Source organism: Chiloscyllium plagiosum, unplaced genomic scaffold (genome assembly GCF_037043375.1).
Source record: "Chiloscyllium plagiosum isolate Xiang-an unplaced genomic scaffold, Cpla_swu_hap1 HiC_scaffold_4, whole genome shotgun sequence".
Taxonomy (NCBI): domain Eukaryota; kingdom Metazoa; phylum Chordata; class Chondrichthyes; order Orectolobiformes; family Hemiscylliidae; genus Chiloscyllium; species Chiloscyllium plagiosum.
In genome coordinates this window covers 70,338,259-70,350,804 of record NW_028270142.1, presented here as the reverse complement: position 1 = coordinate 70,350,804, position 12,546 = coordinate 70,338,259, and positions in this window count along the sequence as shown.

The window sequence follows — 12,546 nt, the reverse complement described above, 5'->3', positions numbered from 1 at the left end:
CAATGGTGGTGAACTCCATCTCCATGATCACCCTCCTTCAAAACTAAGAATTCAGCTCAGTGTCTTCCATCTACCAGGATATAATTCCACCTATCTTAAAATAAACTGGACACATAAGAATGAGAGATTCTTATTGACCATAGTACTGTAAGACATAGGAGCAGAAAGTAGGTCATTTTGCCCATTAAGTCTGCTATACCGTTCAAAGAGATTTTGGTAGGTCAATTGCTTTAATACATTCATCAAACTGAGAATAGAAATATTTTTTAAGTGTGAGAAAGAAAGCTGTTGATTACTGCAGTCAAACAATGTTGCTGCAGAATCCTCTATACAAACCCCATTGGTCCTGATGCATCTAATTTCTTTCCCTTCCTTTATGACAAATTGACCTTCTGAATGTGAGTTCACGGGCTTGATGGGGGTGTGAGCCCTTTTAGAAAACTCTGACCTTCATTTTTTCTTTGCAAATACAATTTCCTCAGCTTTCCAGACACTGCACCCTTCACATGTTACTTTTATGCGGGTCAGGAAGATCTCTTCCGAGTCTGTGGTCATATTCAAACAAGCAGAGGGACACCAAATTCCTTCTGATTTCCGTTTCCATGTATTGGAAAGGGTTTTCAGAACCTTCTGAAATTAAATTCAATTGAACTAAAATCTATATTCTTCCATTCAATAATCTCTCGTATAGCTTCTGTCAGATGACATCAAAGGAATCATCTCTGCTGTAATTTTCTCACATTTAGAACCTTTATTGTTGCAAGTTCATTGCCAATAATAATAGAGATGGGAAGAAGTAGCCTAGAAAGATTCCAGACTTCTGAAGTGATTGGAAGTGTGAAGAGCACTTATTTCAGTGAGTTCTTCTTGAGTAACACCTACATAATGTCTTGGATAAAATCAGTAGTGCAGCTTATAAGAGTGGAGTGGTACATGACAGGATAGCATAATGCACTGGTCATCATAGTTGTACTAATTTTGTGTCTGACTGACACATTTCAAACTACAGACTGCATTTTTCAACCTTGATGCCTGGAACAAAGAATGGGAAAACTGTTTCTGATTCTGGGATAATTCTCATGCCTCAGGCAGAAATAGAGAGAAAGCCTGTAATGATTTATTTAATTTATGGTATCAGCAAATCAATCAGTTCCAGGATATTGATAAGAGAACAAGACATTACAACTATTTCATACAGCTACACATGTATAATGACCCAAATAGCCTCTTTTATAAATAACAATTGCATGCGTGGAATTTTGCCTACTCTGCTGTGTATCAGAAATACTTAGAAAGGTGGGTAAAAAGAAAGCGAATGAAAAAATCAGAATCTTAACATCGAGAAAATTGTTTGTTGTTTTTCCGTCAAGTCCTAACTGGAAACGTCAGAGTCGCACCATTAAGTGAAAACTATCCTACTTCCATATAAATGCATTCCATTAATACTCCAAATCATCCCATTTGCATCCCATTTTCAATTCCCCTCTCCTTTCCCTAGAAACTTGTTAGTGAAAATTCCTGACTTGGAAATTAATGCGAGTACTCGGTTGATGCGATTCACTGATTGTTTGTACAAGGATGGTAATGAGGTCAGCCAGGTGGACCTCATAGAGTGCGAGTTCCCTGATTGGGGTTGCTCATCTGATTTAATTTGGGAGCCCTGGCTGACAGATAAAAACAGGAGTATCAGACATCCTATACTCTGAGAGCTGGCTTTGAGGGAGCTCGATCAGTGTGTCAAGGACCAAGTGTGGTGAAGGGTGACCTGGTGATAGGATATTTGCCTCTGTAGAAATACTTTAGTGGCGATGAGAGAAAATTATGCTCCTGCCAAAATTTGCTTGCAACACTCATCTTTGAGTTGGGGTAAGCCTTTCTGGCATCATACCATTATTCAAGAAACTTGACTCATTCGATCCTGCTGTTGAAGACTGGGCCCAGTTTGTGGAAAGAACGTGTTAATTTTTATAGGCAAATGACATTGGAGCAGATAAAAAGCAACAAATAATTCTGCTGACAGCTTTTCAATTATTAGGAACCTGACTTTCCCTAAAACATCGGAAACTAAAACCTTTCAAGAGTTATGGATTTGGTTAAGGAATATTACGATCTCAAGCCTCATTTAATTCATAGATCCTATGGGTTTAACTTAGCAATTCAAGAAACAGTGAATCAGTATCTGGATTTTTTCACTTGGTTAAGATGACTCACAGGTACATCTGATTTTGGTTTAACCCTAAATAAGATGCTGACAGACCATCTGGTGTGTGGGATTAGTGACTTAATCATGCAAAAGCCCCTACTAGCTGAAGCCCAACTGGACTTCAAACATGGACTTAACTGGTTTTATCATTAGAAAATGAGGAAAGTAGAGCATATGAGTTTCTGGCTATTCCAGTGGGTGACCCTGCCAATCCGATTGAGCTTGGAGAGCACCAGTTGAGTGAAGACAATTGCATAGCCTCACTCATGACATGTCCTGAATAAAGGAACTCTTGTTCAGTCCACAGCAAAACCCCCAACGAAGCCAAGCTTCAGCCAAATGGTTAACCTTATCTTCAGGATCTGGGCCGGTAAGCCATTGTAGTTGCTGCCGGTATGTGGACTTGAGACAGCAAAGGCGCCCCATTCGACCTAAACTGCATAGATTGATATCCAGGAAAGTACACAGCCTGGAAAATCCACTTATACCTGGTTTCAGACAGTTAAATTTCTTAGCAATGTCCAAATCAGAACCAAAGTAAAAGTCTGCTTAAATGGTCACCTGGTTCTAATGTAAGTCATAGAAGAAGAAGAAGGTAGGAGCAGGAGGAGGTCATTCAGCCCTTTGAGCCTGCTTTGCCATTCATCACAATCATGGCTGATTGTCCAACTCAAGCGCCTAATCCTGCTTTATTGCCATATCCTTTGGTCCCATTCACCCCAAATGCTATATCTAGCCACCTCTTGCATACATTCAACGTTTTGGCATCACCTATTTCCTGTGGTAATGAATTCCACAGGCTCACCACATTATGGATGAAGAAATGTCTCCTCATCTCCATCCTAAATAGCCCATCCCAAATCTTCAGACTGTGACCCCTGGTTCTGGACACGACCACAGTTGGGAACATCTTCCTTGCATCTACCCTGTCTAGTCCTGTTAAAATTGCATAAGTCTCTGTGAGACCACCTCTCGTTCGTTTAACATCCAGCAAATACAATCTTAACCTAGTCAATCTTTCCTCATACATCAGTCCTGCCATCCCCTGAATCAGCCTGGTAAACCTTCACTGCCCTCTCTTGAGAGCAAGAACATCCTCCTTTAGAAAAGGAAAGTAAAACTGCGCACAATATTCTACGTATGGCCTCACCAAGGCCCTGTATAACTGTAATAACACATCCCTGCTCCTGTACTTGAAACATCTTGCAATGAAGGCCAACATAACATTTAAAGGCCTGCTGCACCTACATGTGTACCATCAGTGACTGGTGCACAAGGACATACAGGCCCTGCTGTACACTCTCTTTCCTAATTTACAGCTATTCAGGTAGTAATCTGTCTTCTTATTTTGCTTCCAAAGTGAAAAAACTTGCACTTATCTAAATTACATTGCATCAACTTTTGATTTGCCCACTCACCCAACCTGTCCAGATCATGTTGAAGGATCTCTGCATCCTTGTCATAGTTCATCCTCCCACCTAACTTGGTATCATCTGAAAACTTTGAATATATATTGTGAATATCTGTAATATACTATGAATATCAATGCAGCAATTTCAGTGATTGCACAACCAGTCTTTAACAAAATTCACTCTGGACCCCAGCCCTTACATTTGCCTAAGACCACTTTTAGACTGAGAACATATCCTGGGCAACCAATTCCAGTCTCTGGATCCAGTAGGTGGGTTAATAATACTAAATTGCCAATAGTATCCAGGGATATGCGGGGATTAGCCATGGGAAATACACGATTACAGCAATAGAGTAGGGGGAGGGGGTAGGTCTGGGTGGGATGCTCTTTGTAGGGTCAGTGTCGACTTCATGGGCCAAATGGCCTCCTTCCACACTGTAGGGATTCTATTCTGTTCTTATGACAAGCAGCTGGTGCAGTTACTACTGATTGTAGTAAAATGCCCGGGCCCAAGCTTGATTGAGTGAAAGATTTTTTGATTTAGAAATGGCTGGATGAATGGAGTCCTAATTAAATACCCAAGAATTTTCAGGAAGTTCTAGGGACAATCAAAGAAGTCAAGGCCATCTTGTAGATTGGCCAGGAAGTGGTTCCATGATTCTGCAAGGCCAGCCCAATGCCATTTGCCTTACAGGCAGAAGTAGAAGCAGAAATCAGAGGGTTAAAAAATGAAGGAATCATCAAACTAGTCCAATTTGTGGAATGGGCAGCATCAGTCATACTGACTGCAAAGGCCATGGGTCAGTTTGTCTTTGTGGAGATTTTTGAAAGATGGTAAACCACTTTTTACAGCTGGAAAAAATACCCAAACTCTTGCACAGAGGATTTATATACAAAGCTGGTAGGGATCAGTCCTTCACAAAGCTGGGCATGAGCCATGCACACTTGCAATTGTAATTAGATGAGAATTCTCAGAAGTATGCTACAATTAATACACATAAGGCTTTGTACCAATATATGAGACTGCCATTTGGGGCATCCTCAGCCTGGACAATGGAGGACATTTTACAATGTCCACCCCAGGATGCCATTTATCTAGACGATGTGCTAATAACAAGGAAGGCCAATAAGAAGCACTTAGAACTTGGCATAGTCTTTTGTCATTTCTCTCAGGAGGCTTTACACCTTAGATGGGAAGAATATTTGGTCCAGGCACCACTAGTGACCTACTTGGGCTAGAGTCGACAAAGCTGGGAATTAAAATGAGTTTAATCAAAGTGACCCAGCTCCCATGTGTGTATTGGAGCGTAGGTCTTTCCTTGGGCTAATGAATTATTATGGAAAGTTTATACATATAAAACCTGGCCTCCATCTGGCATCTTTGCATCAATTGTTAACAATAGATCAGCCTTGGCAATGGTTGCATAGCCAAACTATAGCTTTCAGGGAAGTGAAGAAACAGCTATCATCCTCTCAGATGTTGGTGCACTATGACTCGAAGACTGATCTGGTATCAACACGCAATGCCTCCCCTCACGGCATCAGGGTACCCTTAGGACTTTGGCTAATGCAGAGCATTGAGACATGGTGGCTCAATGGTTAGCACTGCTGCCTCACAGCACCATGGACCCAGGTTTGATTCCAGCCTCAGGCGACTGTGTGGAGTTTGCACATTCTCCCCATGTCTGTGTGGGTTTTCTCCAGGTGCGGGTTAGGTACATTGCCCATAGGGTTAGGTGCATTAGTCAAGGGTGGACCAGATAACTATGATCCTGCTCCGCTAGCAACCTGATGAAGGAGCAGTGCTCCGAAAGCTAGTACTTCCAAATAAGCCTGTTGGACTGTAACCTGGTGTTGTGTGATTTTTAATTTGGTCAACCCCAGTCCAACATCGGCACCTCCACATTATTCTTATGGGCAATAAGTGCGATTGCCTTGAGCAAAGGTCGATGCCAAATACTGGCTGAACTCCACCAGGGTCACCCAGGCGTTTCCAAAATGAAGTTATGTCTGATGGCCAGGATTAGATACAGACACAGCTGCATTGGTGGGGCAGTGTCCAGAGTGTCAACAAGGATAAAAATATCACCAACAGCTCCCTCACATTCGAGGGACTGGCTGGGTAAACCCTGGATGAGATTACAAGTTGAATATGCAGGTCCTTTCATGGGCTCAAGGTTCTTAGTCATTGTGGACACCCATTCAAAATTGGTGTATATGCATAGAGTAAATTTGTCAAACATGGAGACAATGATTGAAAAGTTGCACGTCTTTTGCAATACACAAACTTCTGAAAGTGTTCCTCACAGATAACAGCCATCATTTACCAGCAAGGAATTTGAGTATTTCCAAAAGTTGCATGGTATTTGACATCTAAGAACAGCTCCATATCATTCTTCATCCAATGGTTTGGCAGAAAGAGAAATCCAAACTTGGATTTGATACCAAACCTGTTACCTTGATATCAAAACTGTCCCAGTTCCTATTTGATTACTGGACCATCCCTCATGCAACTACAGGGATAGCTCCAACAGAGTTGTTAATGTGGAGAAGTCTCAACACCAGGTTAAATTTGATCTTCTTGGACCTGGCGGTGGGGTGAGGGTGGGGGATGATGGGAGGTGAAACAGCATCTGGAACACTAATGCTGGACAGAAGTCTCCACTAAATAAGAAAGACAGTTTACTTCAGAGGACAAAGTCTGGTGTAGGAACCACAGAAATGGCCGTACATGGGTATGGTCAATTTGAGGTCATCACCAGTGATGTGTATAGTTTGGGTAGGTGTGACGGTCCTGAACAAAAATGTGGACCACATGAAAGCTGCAAACTTGCAGACGGTGCAGGAGAAAATGCGTCCAATGCCTCAACTGTTCTAGAACCAATGGGATTTCCCTCTTCATTAAACATTGACAACATTTTGGACGAACATACCAGATGTTGCTGCCTCAATGTCTTTGCTGTCTGAAGAAGAGAATGAATTTCTTCTGAGACACTCTGAGTGCAAGAGGCAAAATACTGCAGTACATGCCACCTGTATCAGAGGTAGAGTTGGAGAATTTGAACTGAAAACAAAAAGGTCTGGAGACCACAGTAGGTCAGGCAGCATCCATGGACAGAAAGCAAGCTAATGTTTTGAGTCTAGATAGCTATTCATTAGAGCTGAAGTGAAGTGTGGAGGAGGCAGCATTTATGCAATAGTTCTGTGTGGGGCGCAGGGGGTGGGTGGGCGGGGGCGGTGGAATGCATTTCTGGTGAAGAAAGAATGTTGATAGTTCAGAATAAGTGATCGGAATGTGAGAATGGCAGGGCAATAGTGAGTCTAACTGCCAGACTTCCAGTGTATCCCACTTCATTCAGAACACAGCGTGGGCGGCACGTTGGCACAGTGGTTAGCACCGCTGCCTCACAGCGCCAGAGACCCGGGTTCAATTCCCGCCTCAGGCGACTGACTGTGTGGAGTTTGCACGTTCTCCCCGTGTCTGCGTGGGTTTCCTCCGGGTGCTCCGGTTTCCTCCCACAGTCCAAAGATGTGCAGGTCAGGTGAATTGGCCATACTAAATTGTCTGTAGTGTTAGGTAAGGGGTAAATGTAAATGTAGGGGTAGGGGTATGGGTGGGTTGCGCTTCGGCGGGTCGGTGTGGACTTGTTTCCACACTGTAATGTAATGTAATCTAAAAAAAACAGCACTCAGCTGGCTTGTGTCCGGGCTTGCTGTATCTGTTAGGTAGCCTCTTGTTGTGGCCTGTAGAAAGAAGGGAACCACTCCTCTCCACCACCACCTCCCAATTCCTGTCTGTAAAGCAGAGAATGAGCTTCCCCTTTATCTGGACTATGTCCTGAATGTAGAGGTTCATGCAGCACAGTGAGCAGCTGGGGTGTAAACATGGAGCCAGTGCGGTGAACACTGGAAAGTTCTGTCAGTGGCACATGAATCCACAAGAAATTACCCCAAAGCAGTGAAGAGCAAAGGAAGAAAGCCACACTGAACCATGGTAGACTGGGCACCATGAATCTCACTTGAAAAACATTATGACTGAAAATGAGAAGATCCCACCGGTAAGACATGACAAAAGGTTTCAGAAAAGATTTACAAGGGTGTTGCCAGGGTTGGAGGGTTTGGGAAATAGGGAGAGGCTGTATAAGCTAGGGCTATTTTCCTTGGAGTATCATAAGCTGAGGGGTGACCTTATAGACATTTATAAAATCATGAAGGGCATGGATAGGATGAGTAGCCAAGGTCTTTTCCCCTTGTGAGGGAGTCCTAAAATAGAGGGGCTAAGTTTAAGGTGAGAGGGGAAAGGTTTAAAGGGCACCACAGGGACAACTTTTTCATGCAGAGGGTGGGGTGTGTATGGTCGATGCTGGATCAATTACATCTGGATGGGATGTGGGCCAAATGCTGGCAAATGGGGCTAGATTAACTTGGGCTATCTGGGCAGCCTGGACAAGTTGGATTGAAGAGTTTGCTTCTAGGCTGTACATCTCTATGACTCTGTGACTCTATGCAAACTGTGCAGTCAAATTTAAATGCATGTTAATAATGTGCGTGCAATGCAGACTCAATCATAGTCTGTAAACAATACAGACACAATTACGTGGTTAGCCACTACTGGGAAGACGTCAGCAAGTTGTAACTATCTTGGATTAGGTCATTTGTTATTATTAATCTGTGGCTTTCAATTTAAGTATTTCTGGTAACATAGCCCACCTAATTTTCTCATGTTTTCAGTTGCTGAGCAATGAGTCAGATGCCTTGAGATTTATGCAATGATTATGCATCTTTACTGTACTTCTGACAATTATGGAAAACCATATTTAGTAATGTCACAAAAGACATTGAGATTTTACTGGAACATGGTAACCTGAATTTTCCTGTCCTTCTCTCACAGGGGTGGGGACAGTCATCAGTTAGATCCTTTGTTAAATTTTTATGGAAAGTCAGTTCTGTAATTTAGGAAATCGTAAAGCACTCATTGGGACTTTATGCTATTTTAACAAATTGATTAATTTAAAAATATATTCTGCCCTTATAATTATTAGAGAGACCCAGTTTTTATTAATATCTGGCATGATTCAAACTTGCTTCAAAATCAGTCTTGGCATTAGAACAAAGGTAATTTGTGTCAAGGAAATTCTTTGTGCAGTAAGCTGTCAACACCTGGAATGGAATTAAAAGACTCAGAAACAATTCTGTGAATCTCCTCTTCTATTGCAGTCCCTCAGGATTGAGGATGAATTGTACCCAAGAAATGCACCATGTTCTAGAACACAAGACTTCATTACTGTTACTGGAATGCTATCGAGGCCCATAGCCTTTGCTGTATTTGCTGCTTTCAATCTTTTCTTTTATACACTCCCTCCACACCTCAACTTCACTCCTGTACATTCCTGATGCTCAATATCTTCTGTGCTTTCCCCTTCTCCATTTCAGTCAATCACAAGCCAGGTGTGTCAACGTGTATGTGTGACAAATTCAGAGGTTCTTTGCGGACATCCTAAAAGACTTCTACCGACCTCCTGGGTCTGATTATAAGTTGCTTTAGGAATATAATGTAAAAACATGTCCTGCTCCACCCCCCCCCCCCCCCCCCCCCCCCCACAAAAAGAATGAATAGTGCTTTGCTGTGGAGGTGCTGGAGAACAGTGTGGTGGAGAGGAGGACAGTTCATTCTCCTTCAGAACACCACACCAGACCTAGCCAACCTGCACAAAATTGCACACCGGTCAGTGCAAAAAAAAACCAAGTAGCACCAGAGAATATCTAAGAGTGGTGCCTCTAGAATTGCACAGTCCAACAGGGGAATATCAGACAGGTATGCCAGAGGCTCTTGATAAGCTGAAATGAAATCTTAAGCATCAAGTGTGGGCGGCACGGTGGCACAGTGGTTAGCACTGCTGCCTCACAGTGCCAGAGACCTGGGTTCAATTCCCGCCTCAGGTGACTGACTGTGTGGAGTTTGCACATTCTCCCCGTGTCTGCGTGGGTTTCCTCCGGGTGCTCCGGTTTCCTCCCACAGTCCAAAGATGTGCAGGCCAGGTGAATTGGCCATGCTAAATTGTCCGTAGTGTTAGGTAAGGGGTAAATGTAGGGGTATGGGTGGGTTGCGCTTCGGTGGGTCAGGTGTGGACTTGTTGGGCCGAAGGGCCTGTTTCCACACTGTAATCTATATAAAAAAAACATGGCAATGACCATGTGAACCCAGAATCTTTCATGGCATCTGCTGTACTTATAGAGTCATAGAGATGTACATACAGCATGGAACCAGACCCTTCGGTCCAACTTGTCCATGCCAACCAAATATCCCAATCCAAACTAGTCCCACCTGCCAGCACCCGGCACATATCCCTTCAAACCCTTCCTATTCATATACCCATCCAAATGCCTCTTAAATGTTGCAATTGTACCAGCCTCCACCACATCCTCTGGCAGCTCATTCCATACACGTACCACCCTCTGCATGATAAAGTTGCTTCTTAGGTTTCTTATATATCTTTCCCCTCTCATCCTAAACCTATGCTCTCCAGTTCTGGACTCCCCGACCCCATGGAAAAGACTTTGTCTATTTATCCTATCCAGGTCCCTCACAATTTTGTAAACCTCTATAAGGTCACCCCTCAGCCTGCGACGCTCCAGAGAAAACAGCCCCAGCCTATTCAGCCTTTCCTTGTAGATTGGATCCTCCAAACCTGGCAACATCCTTGTAAATCTTTTCTGAACCCTTTCAAGTTTCACAACATCTTTCCAATAGGAAGGTGACCAGAATTGGACGCAATATTCCAACAGTGGCCTAACCAATGTCCTGTACAGCCGCAACATGACCTCCCAACTCCTGTACTTAGTACTCTGACCAATAAAGGAAAGCATACCTAACGTCTTCTTCACCATCCTATCTACCTGCGACTCCACTTTCAAGGAGCTATGAACCTGCACTCCAAGGTCTCTTTGTTCAGCAACACTCCCTAGGACCTTACCTGGATCTGCACTCTTCTCAGGGAGACAGGGGTGGTGCCTGCAGGCACCCAGAGGAAGGATGATTGACAGACAGCATTGTCAGAAACTTCTGCTTTGGCCATGCACATCTCCTCCACAACCCCATCCTACTATCCCAAATCACTACCAAAGTCTGCAGTCCAGCCAAGAAGGGTAAACCTTTACATGGGCAGGAGACTGTCAGCAAAGCGTGGGCCTTCTATTCCCAAAGTCACCAGGAGATGAGCACTCATTCTAAGTCTACAGAGCTAACTATAAGGTATGCTCCCTCCCACCCAACTGTGGAAGTTGGCACTGTACTGAGACATAGTGGCAGGCAGAGGAAGAAAATAAACGTATTGTGGGCACAATGGTGGTATGGGTGAAACATCACTGTGGATAACCTTTCAATTTTGTAAAGGTTTACTCGCATTGTTAAAATATTTGCTGTAATTTAGCTTTCATTGTCAGACCTGATGAAGTCATACCCATGTGAAAGATGAGCAGCCTCTTCATATATTCAAATGATGAAAGAACTTGGATTGGCTAAGCATTATTCATTTCTCACAAGAACTCAACACATTGATTCCAAATAGACTCAGATGTCAGACATCTTTGAACTATAATGTTGATGCCTGCAGCTAATGCATTTTAATATGGACAGTATTGAGGCTAATAGCAATATGCAGGGAATATGCTGGGGCATGGCCTGCACATGATCCATCTTGACCTTCTCCAGAGATCCCCAACATCAAAGATGCTAATTTTCAGCCGATTCAATTAACTCCACATGATATCTTTTGCAGTTTCATCTTCTTTGCGTCATAAAGTCAAAAGTGGGAGTGTTCGCTGATGATTGCACAATATTCAGCACCATTCATGACTCCTCAGATATTTGAAGCAGCTTGTTTCCAAATACAACATCACCTGGACAATATGCAGGCTTGAGTTGACAAGTAGCAAGTGACACTCATACCACATATATGCTAGATACCACATATATACTAGATAATCTAGCAATTGCCTCTTGACATCTAATGGGACAACCATTGCTGAGTCTCTCACGAGTATCTCCCTGACCAGAAACTCAAACTAGTTATATAAATATTGTGGTTACAAGAGCAAGTCAGATGCTTGAAACTGACTGCAACAAGTAAACTCACATCCCAACTCCACAATCTACAAGGCAGATGCGTGTGATTGAATACTCCCCAATTGCTTAGATGAGTATGGCTCCAACAATACTTAAGAATCACAACATCATCTTGGATAAAGCAGCCTGTTTGACTGGCACTCCATACCCCACTTTCAAAATTCAGTCCTTCCACCCGGCTCAGTAGTAGCAGTGCATACCATATTCAAGATTCATTGCAGAAATTCACCAAGACATCTTCAACAGCACCCTCTGAACTCATGATCTCTTATCACCTAAAAGGAGAAGGACAACAAAAACATGGGATTATTACCAAATAAAAATTTTCCTCTAAGCTACTCACCATCCTGACTTAGAAATATATCACTGTTCCTCTACTGTAACTGGGACAAAATGCTGGAACTCACTCCCGAACAGCATTGTGTTGTATCTACAGCACACGGACAGCAGTCGTTCAGAACCACCTTCTGATGGGCAATAAGGAATAGACAATAAATGCTGGATCAGTTAGCAATGCCCAATTCCCATAAACAAAATTTTTAAATCGATTAGTTCTATTAGGAATATCCAGCACCATTTGTATTCACTGGGTTTCTAGCCAATGAATTATCATTGACATACAACTATTCTCATGTCAAACTTTGGCTTATTAGGTTGGAGGCAATCAGAATGCATGGAAATTGTGAATGAGCTCAACTGAGACAGCTTCCCAAGGCATTTCGAATGTTCCTGGGGATGAGTAGAGAGGCTGTTGAACAAAGGCAGACAGCCAAGTTAAATAATTATGGTGCTAGTCATGGACAATTA